The sequence below is a fragment of the Vidua macroura genome, chromosome 22 (genome assembly GCF_024509145.1).
Source record: "Vidua macroura isolate BioBank_ID:100142 chromosome 22, ASM2450914v1, whole genome shotgun sequence".
Classification (NCBI taxonomy): Eukaryota; Metazoa; Chordata; class Aves; order Passeriformes; family Viduidae; genus Vidua; species Vidua macroura.
Window position 1 is genome coordinate 6,773,498 of NC_071592.1, and position 9,923 is coordinate 6,783,420.

Below are 9,923 nucleotides of genomic sequence, written 5' to 3' on the forward strand. Positions count from 1 at the left end.
GGAAGAGCTGGATCCAGGAGCCAAGCCTGTACTGCTTGGTGCTCCATGAAGGCAGTGCCAAGGGGAACTGGAGCCCCTGAATTCCTGCCTCCCTCAGGAGCTCCCCAGCCCTGGGAACAGCAGAGCTGGGTGGCAGTTTTGTCTTTGTTCCGCAGGGCAGCAGAGTGGGCTGGCAGTTCCACATTGGTCCCACAAAAGTTGCCATTCCTTTTGTGTGTGGTTGCCTCTGTCAGAAGAAAAAAGCGTGGAGCCTCCAGCAGGGTTTTCCCTCAGCTGAGGTCTGAAGATGCCTCAGCAGGAGCACGTTTCCCAGAGAATGGTGCACAAACCCGGGCCTCGCTTTGGGAGGTCAGCACCTGAGGAATAAAGGATGGCTGATCTCCAGAGTGAGCCCATGCAGGCAGTCACCCCGGAGGGCTCTGCCAGCGGGCAGGGAGCTGCTGTCACCCAGGCTGAGAGAAAGCAGCCTCAGGCGTCAGCTCACCCTGCTCCATGTGCCCCAGCACTGGCAGGGGCTGGAGAAGAGGGGACAGTGACACAGTGGCTCCTCCTAGCTCATTTTGGCCAAGCTGCTCTGGGTGCCACCACAGCTCCCCTCAGGAGGCAGCTGCCTCCAGAGCCTTCCTGCTGGAATAGGAAGCAGAAATTCAGCCAGCTCTGAGTCAGGTTGGCTCCTTATCTCTCTCAGCTTGATAAAAGCCTACCAGGCTGGGTAGATGAGACACTCCTCTGCCCTTCCTCTTACCATGTGTCCATACTCTGAGGTCTCTTTGTGCCAAAGTTTCCCCTTTACAAAGATTTTATTCCACAGAGACTCCTTCTGAAGAGGAACTTGATTTATGCCCAGGCAGCCACCTCCAGCTCCTGTACCAAGGTTTTTGGGAGGTCTCCATCACTCACACTGAGGTGAAACTTGACTCTGCACAACCTTTTCTGCAGATGTCCCAAAACATGTTTGTCCTGCACAGTACTTTCTAAAACTCTGAACTCTTACCTAGGCCTCATATATGGACAAAGAACTTAAAATCAGCGTGTCTTTGCCTTCAAACTATGGCCAAAGACTTTATTTCAGTAGAATCATAGAATGGTTTGGGTGGGAAGGGACCTTAGAGATATCTGGTTCCAAGCCCTGCCATGACCAGGAGCACCTTCCACTAGAAAAATTATGCTTAACAAAAAAAAAAAAAAAAAAAAAAAAAAAAAAAGTTTAATTTTTTTTTTGCAAATAGGGTGTGTGGTTAAACAATGTCCTAGAGATGTGTGGCTTTACCCCAGACTGGGCAGGAGAGGAAAAACCAGTGTGGTGGCCCACTCCCCTCTGCTGGGCTGTGCAGGGACTGCTGGAGACAACACTGGCTGCTTGTGGTGGGAAAACCTCTGGAAAACATGAAATAAAGGTTGGGGGCGGGGGGGGGTGAAGGTGAAGCTTTGGGCAGGAAATGTTTTAGCATTTTCTGCCTGAGCCTTACAAAGATCCATCCTGCTCCTCAAAATAGGGCTGGTATCATCAATGAAAAAAAAACACTCAATCTTCTGTCAAAACCCTTTTGCACAGCAAATGGTGCAATCAGAGAGGCTGAGCTTTCCACGCAGGTGTGGTTGTCCTGCTGATGTTTTGGGGGATGGGGTGGCCACACACGGGAGCCGAAGCAAGGGTGGTGGCAGCACTCCCTGTCTGTTGGCTTTAGCAGTTTTAGCTCATATTTAACACAGCTCAGATGAGAGCAGCATCTGGTCCGGGCACAGCAGGGAATTTTCTTGGCCTTGGCTCAGAGTGCTGCATAAGTCTTGGATAAATCACCCAAAGCAACAGCCAGAGCCTTTCTGGCAACTCAGGGGCTTTGCTGGGTAACAAGGTGTGTGCAGGCTATCAGCACAGATGGATCAATTCTCCACGAATGGGACAGTGCAGAATGCACAAGTTCCAGTGCTTTTGTCAGTGGGGAGGCACCACAGCCCAAGGCAATTTCCGTGCTGAGCTGACATAACCCAGTGCTCCTGCTCAGAAACCTTCTGACATGGCAGCACCTGGGGAGCTGCCAGAAGCCTCACCAGAACAAAGACCATGTCCATATGGCATCATATTTCCTGGGAAAGCGTATTTTTATGCTTTTTGACATGCCTACAATTCTGGTGTTATGCCTCATTTACACTGGTACATCCTGGGAAATCCAGTCAATAATTCCTCGTGTCTGTTCCTGCACGAGCAGAGGGACCCTGGAGTTGGCTGAGTTATGGCTGTGGTTGTGCTCCACGCTGAGAAGGTTTTATAAAACTGAGATTACAGTGATCTCCTTCAGCTTGGGCTCAGATACATCAAACAGAGGATGAAATTCATGACTAACCAGAAAGGAAAGTAAATTTCATCCATCTGGGTGAAGCATCTTTTCTCGTACAATTTTAGCACTAAGCAGCAGTAAAATTCGGAGTTGGTGTGTGCAGTGGCACAGGAAGAAGCCCCAGGCAGATCCAGGCAGAGAAGAAAGTTCCACTGAGGAACTGTGGGGTGAATCCAACAGTTTTGCTGCAATTTTAGAGAGGTGTTGCTGCTCAGTGACAGCATGGGGGAGAGCCCTCCAGTGTCACTGAATCCTGCATAACTGCAGGGAGGAGTGGAGGTTGCAGAGGACCCAGTTTGCCTCCCAGCAGCACAGCCTCATTCCCAGGACTCCCTGAAAGGTCCTTGGCTCTGACCTGCAGCAGGGTTCACACAGGTCACAGCAGAACTCCTCAGGAGTCCACTCCTCAGGAGGATTGGGAACACTTTGAGGAAGGTCTGCCAATTAAGGGTTCTCCAAAAGTGCTGGCACTGCCCAGGCTCCCCAGGGAATGGGGAATGGGCATGGCCCTGGGGCTGCCAGAGCTCCAGGAGTTTGGACAGCGCTGCCAGGGATGCCCAGGGTGGGGTTGTTGGGGGTCTGTGCAGGGCCAAGAGTGGGACTGGATGATCCTGGTGGTCCCTTCCATGCTTCTATGAAAAGCCATTCTGCAGCTGGAGTTCCAGGAGGAGCAGCCAGCTGTCCCAGCTGGAGAGGGGCAGGGTGTGGCAACAGTGCCTGCGTCCCTCCTTTTTCCAGGGAATTCAGACCCCACAGTGCAGCACCCTTCTCTTGGGCACACGAGTGTGTTCCAAAGGGTGTCCCTGCTCCAGCCCCTCTGGAGGACAGCAGGGAGTGTGGAGAGGGCTGCCAGCCCCTGCTGTCACAGCCAGAGGCTCTGAGACACCTGAGTCCCACAGCAGAGGCTCCATCCTCTCTGCCCTGTGGGAGCAACGAGGGACATGGAGCCTCCCAGAGCCAGAAGCAGGGGCAGGAGCAGGGGCACCCCAAAGCTTTGGCACATTTTGTCCTCAGTGCTTGAGCCAGGCACTGCTGCAGTTTTATATTTATGAACCCGTGCCGGGGGATTGCTGGAGAGGTCTTTAATTTCTTCTGGTTTCGCTCTGAACATGCCTCTCTCGGGACAGAGGGAACATTTTCGGTGTTATTGAATGTCATTTCTGTGCAAACTGAACAGAGGGAAAATATTCTGAAAATAACTGGAATATATGGAGAGTGGTAGCTCCTGGCTGCTGATTTTTTTTTTTATGCTTCTCCCTCCGATGAGAGTTTCAAGGTCAGCTGGCTCCACAGACACAAATATGCCAGGAACAAAATGTGCAGATGCTCAGGAGTGTGGGACAGGCACGCTGGCACTGTAAACAGCCCTGGCTCGTGGCCAGCATTGCCTGCACCCAGCATGCAGGAGGGCTCAGGAAAAAGCATTTGTTCCAGGCAGATCAAGATTTATCTTTTCTCTCAGCTGCATCATTAAATGTGAGTTATTTGTATTCCTGTGGGAAAACCTGGATCCAGCACAACTTCAACATTTTATTTGGAGGATCAGGAAGGGTTTTATTTAGAACTGAAAAGCAATATCTGAGTGTATAACAGCACTGAATGAGTGGCTGGAACAAAAACAGGGTGGGGGGAAATGTTCTTTTCCTCATTCTGCTGCTGATTTATTGTGTAAACATAGACAAATCTTTCACTGTAGCTCTTGCAGTTTCTTATACACCCTCTCTTTTCCCTCCTAGATATGTCTGCTTTTGTCAGTTACTTGTGTGAACTAAATATCAGCCAGTCAGGCAAAAGCTGGCAATATCTTCCTCCAGCAGTCTCAGGCAGACTTAAAATATTAATGCATTTTATAATGTACTTATTTTTCGTAACTGTCAGTCGTTGCTACCAAGACAGGGAATTCCTTATAAATATTGAATGCTGCTGCAAGGTCTGCAAATAAAATTCTAGAAATGGTTCTCTCGAGCTCGCAAATAACTGAAAAACTGCTGAAAATCTTGCTAATTTTAGTAAAGTATGTGGAAATCCGAGTTGCGTAACTGTTTCTGGGGTTTTCTAATGAACGGTGATGGTTACAGTGAGGAGTTTGAATTCAAGCAATGCTTCCAGATTCCTCACTGGACACAGACACTTTGGGGACAAATGGAATGATTGGTTTTGCTGTGTAAGACTCCCTTGAAGGTGTGGGTGCATCTCAGAAATCAGCTTGAAGGTCTATTATGTGTAAAAGAATAAAACTTAATTGCAGAGAAGATGCAGTGCCCAGCCCAGGTGCTGGAATTGTGACAGAGCAGAAAATTCCTCTGTAGAGCATTTCCAGCCTGTGCAGGGGAAAGGGAGTGCAGCGAGAGTGCTGTGCCAGGTGTGGCCAGCAGTCGTTCCGTGCTCCTGCTGTGGCAGCAGGAATTCACATTTTGGTTCTTATGTGGACCCTCCCACCTGAAGAATCCCAGCACAAGACTGAACTGGGAGCAAGGGGGGGTGAGACCAGCTGCAAGGGCCAATCGGCTTTTAGCTCCTGAGAACAGATTGCAAATAGTACCAAAACATGTCATTTACACAAATTGGTGCTGCACGGCCTCTCATTGCTGCTTTTGCTCCATGGATTGTGCTTTTCGCTCAGTGACCACAGGATGTGCTGGAAGAGGCTGGTTATGGTGCCCTGATCCCTCTCCAGGGGATCCCTGGCTCTCCTGATCCCTCTCCAGGGGATCCCTGGCTCTCCTGATCCCTCTCCAGGGGATCCCTGGTTCACAGGGACACAATCCAGGCCTGGAGGGGAGCACACTGAGCTTTGGCTGAGCTGTTTCCAGTGCCCAAAGGCAACATTCAGTGTATGAGACAGAGACATTTGTGGAGTCTTTCAGAACCAATTAAATCCCCTGGAAGATTCCTCATAGGCAAATGAAGGAATTGCTGGCTGTCCCTCCTGTCTCTCTCCTGCCAGTGCTGGGAGAGCCACAAGCTGGAGCTGAGATCCGTTTTCAGTGAAGGGGTTAATTAGTGGCTGATTTGAGAACGGGACTGTCCCTTCCTGGTTGCCCCCTGTACCCACCCATCCCATCCCATCCCATCCCATCCCATCCCATCCCCTCCCCTCCCCTCTGCAAAGGGAAGTCCTCATGTTTTAGGAGGGAGTTAATGTAACGAGATTCCCACCTGAAAGAACCGAGGCGTTTGCTTTTGTCACAAACCTTTTCCAGTTCTGACAGCCTAACAAGGAAATTGTTTTCCTGAATTTGCCCTCATCAGAGTGTCTCTGACTGGTGCCTCTGTAGCTGCTGAGCTGCAGGCAGGGGAAGCCAGGCTCTGGAGCGGTGCTTTGTTCACAGGGAGGCGGCACAGAGGAGATGTCACACGGGTCCCGCTCCGCACTGTGCCCCTGCCACGGATCCTGGGAAATTCAGCCTCAGGTGCTGCTGCTGCACCTGCAAAACATGAGCTTAATTAGTGTTAATTACCAAGCAGCTCGCTCAGAGCAGGACTAACCCACTCGCGGGCAATCCCGAAGGTAAAAGAGCCAAGGGCTCGGCCGGGGGGATCAGCGGCCGGCTCCAGCCCGGTGCAGCTGGGAGAGAAGCGCCTCGCTCCCCCTTCGGATGGGATGCTCATTATCACATCAAAGCACATCCAGCCTGACTCCTCCACAGCGCCGAGCCGAGCGGGGGTGTTTGCTGAGGAAACTTCCCCTCGCCTGCTCTGCGCCCGCTTCCCAGGTTTAGTTTTGATTTTGGGGGCTGGATAAGCCCCAAACACAAAAGGAAGTCGAGACAGAGTGGGTGACTGTCACGTCGGGATTCTCAGAGCCTCAGCTCCGTTCAGGCGAGTACCAGGGGAGGCTGGAGGTGGATGAGCAATCCTAGGAGCTGTTTCCAGCACCGGCTCTTACAACTCTGTTTTCTTCTAGTGGGGTGGCTGATAAACGGGAAGAGACATCTCTCGTTCGAGATCAAATTGCACAACAAATTAAAACGCTCCCTGGAGGCACTGCTGCTCCCTCTCCTCTCAAAGCCCAAGCCTGCCCTGACTGCAGAGCAGGTGCCCCTGTCACCGGGGCTCACTGTCCCTTTGGGTGAGGAGTGTCAGGGCCAGTCTGGCCTCAGCAGGGGCAGTGGCTCATTCATAGCCCGTGAAACCTCAGGGAAATGCAGGGAACTCCCCAGGGGGTACCTCACAGATCAAAAGTAGGGCTGCCCTGCTGTGTTCTACAGGAACCTGCAAAAATCCAAACTGTTCATTTTAGGCAAGCTTTTGATATAAGTAAGATCATCAGAGAGCAATTTAGTGACACCAAAATGAGATTAGAGCTTGTTCTTCCATAGCTTGCTGTTCTGCTTGCAGTTCCAGGAGCTGAGCATTCCACAGTTGCCATAAATCCCCCCTGTAAATAGCTCTGGATGTCCTTTGAACAGCACAGCTGTTAGAGCCTATAAGCACCCCCAGGAAAATCAAGATGTTGCACTGATGTGAAATCTGTACCTCTGTGCTCCTGGAATTGGATCCTTCATCCCATTCCAGCACAAGGTTTAATTTGGCTGCCTCCTGCTCCTACCTGTCTGTCTGCATCAGCTGGAAAGGAAGGAGCAGGGCTGCTCAGACTCAGACTCGTGCATTCTGAATGCCTGAGGTGAATCCCATCCTGAACAGAAAATCAATCCCTCTGCATTTCCATGTTTCCATCCTAGCCCAAAAATATCCAAACTGTGCTGCCATTTGGTGTTAAATCAGCCCTTCTGTAGCCTGCTGATCCCTGCAGGTCTGGAACATATGTGAGGCCATTGAAAACTTTTTCACCACCTCAGCAGGGGCACAGTGATGTCACTGCAGTTGGTTTGCAGCTGAAAAACTGCTCTTAGGCCTGGTTGGTCTTTAATCAGTACAAATTGGGAAATGTCTGTTGAAATAACACGTGAAACACAGCAGAGTTTGCAGTGTAGGGATAAGGAAGCAAAAGCAGGGACTCACATGGACCAGGGGGAAGGTGATCCTGCCCGGTGACCAAAGAAATGCTCCTGAAAGGCCTTTAGTGCTGATTGAAGCAGTGCCTCTCAAGAGCCCTGCTTGGTGTGGCCTCTGCTGGGCTTGGTTTGGTGCACCAGCCCCTGTGGCAGGCACAGAAAGGCATTTCCTGGGTGGATCTGGGGTCAGAAATTCTGCTTTGCTCTGAGCTGACACCTGGCCAGAGGGGTGGGCACAGCGCTGTGCAATCCCACAAGGGGGGCAAGGGTCCCAACCATCCACCTGCCATGGACAAACGGCCTAAGGGGAGAAGCCTCTAAGCCTCCGTGTATTATCCAGCTGGAGAATTCATGCAGGATGTTGGGGAAACCGGGATTTCTGCAGCCTCAGGGGCTGGGAGGGCTGTGAAAATCCAGAACCCCATTTAACCCTGGTGTAACCCCGCTTGTGTGGTGCTTTTGGGGCTGGTTTGGAGGGAAGGCCGCGGTGCCGGCAGATGGCAGTGCCTGTCAGAATTCCACTGTCGGGAGAGCAGAATTCCAGCGTCGGGAGCCCCGGGAATCTGCCCAAGCCGGGAAAGGTGTCAGGGACACGCACGAGGCACGGAACCCCTCGAGCTCCGTGGGAGCTCCAGCGGGGCTGGCAGACACCCACCCACCCCCCCAGCCACCTCAGAGAGGACCCCTCCGAGCCCCCCTGCTGCCCCGGAGCCGTTCCCCTCCTTCCCAGAGTGGACACTAGGGGCAAGCCCGTGGGGTGTGGAAGGGAGGCTCCCCCAGCCCTGGCCATGACACACCAGCCTTGCAGACACTCCGCTCCTCCAGGGCTGCTGGCTGGGCAGCACAGAGATTCCTTCTACATTTCCTAGCACAAAAATTCATTCCAAATCTTATTAACAGAGATGAGATGAAGGAGGAAGCAGAGCTGATGCCATTCTGAAGGTGGCACTGTCCTTAGTGCTGGGGAAGCAGCATCCAGGGACCTGTTCTGAAAACCAGCGCTGTGATTTAGGGGGGCTGACTCTCCCACTGAATGAATTTACTCTTTAGTGCTTTTCAAGGAAGTTTGAATGCTCATTAAAAATACCCAAACTGTGACTGTACTCCCAAAACAGCACTTTTATAAAGTTATCACAGACATACCCCTAAAAGGTAAAAGTAATTCTGCTGAAAAGACATTCCTGGCAGTTATGAGCAGGCAGAAGATCTGATGGAATTTCACAGAATTTGATCAACAGTTCCTTACCATGGCCTTTGCTTTCCTTGCAGGGAGTTTTGCTGCTGATTGGAATTCAGTCCTGAGCTGTTGCAGCCTTGCTGGGCCACCCTGAGCTGTTGCTGGGCAAACAGGAGCCAGGCTGGCTGCGCTGAGCTCGCTGCCCACGCTGTGCTGCAGTGGCAAACATGAAGTAGCATGTGGAAAAGCAAAATTACATCTCCAAAACTGATTTTTGATGGCTGAAATCCTTGGTCTGGTTCCTGATTTCTGTCCCATCTGGACAGATCAAATATCCAGAAAAGAGAAACAGAGCACTGATAAAAGGAGTGTGTGTGTAGAGATGGGCTTTATTCTCCCAGTCCCTGGGCAATATGACTATTATTAATATTCAAACCTGTGGTTATTTCCCTTTCTTCAGCATGTCTGTCTTTGATTTTCCCATCTAGTCTTCATAATAAGGTGTTATGTAGCCTAGATTTAAGCTGGTTGAGACCCAAGTTTTCTGATCTACATGAAGTTCCATTAGTTCCCTTTTCCCCTGTTCAAAAAAAAAAAAAAAAAAAAAAAAAAAAAAAAAAAAAATTGCAAAATGTCTATATAGGAAAATAAAAATATCATTCCAATGCTGATGTATTTCATTAGTGATAGTGAACAAAAAGTAGCTTGCAGATTCCAGCAATACCCACACAATCCTGCACCGTGCTTTGGTTTGGGTAAGTTCTGTTTTCCTGACCAGACAAATCTTCTGTGAAAGCTTTCCTGATGGGCTGTAATGTGTGTGCTCCTGGAATAGGGAATCAGGGAGGACAGGGGGACAGGACTGTGGGAGCCGGGAAACAAAGCCTGGGGGTAACCTGCAGTCACCAGGCAGATCTGCCTGAGATAGGCAGCTGGCCTGACATTTGCTTTTCAGAAAAGGAAATATTTCACTAAGCTGGGGAGACAGTGTGGTATTATCAGTGACAAAGGGAAAAAAATAAAAGAAGAAGAAAAACGAGAGAGACAAAAATTACGGCAAAGCACTGAAGCGCTTCGAGAGCACTCCCGGGGAGCGGCTGGATCCCAGGCAAACCCCACAACTCCGTCAGCAAACACCATGGCACAGCCCGCTGGAACCACGCTCTCCCCCTTGTCCCCACAGTGCCTGGTCCAGCCCGGCGGAGTTTCTACGGTGCCGGCGACGATTTTCACACGTGTGAAATGCGCGGCTTCCGCGCTCTCCCTTCCCGCTGGCTTTTAGGAGCTGCTCTGTGTGTGTGTGTGATGCTGACAGCCCACAGCCCCTGAAGGATGCCAGCCCAGCCCACCTCCGGGCAGGGCGATCCCGGAGAAGCGGAGAGCGCTTGGCGCGGGGGCAGCCGCCCGGAGCCCCTCGCCGGTGGCCCCGGTGAGCCCGGAGGTTTTCCC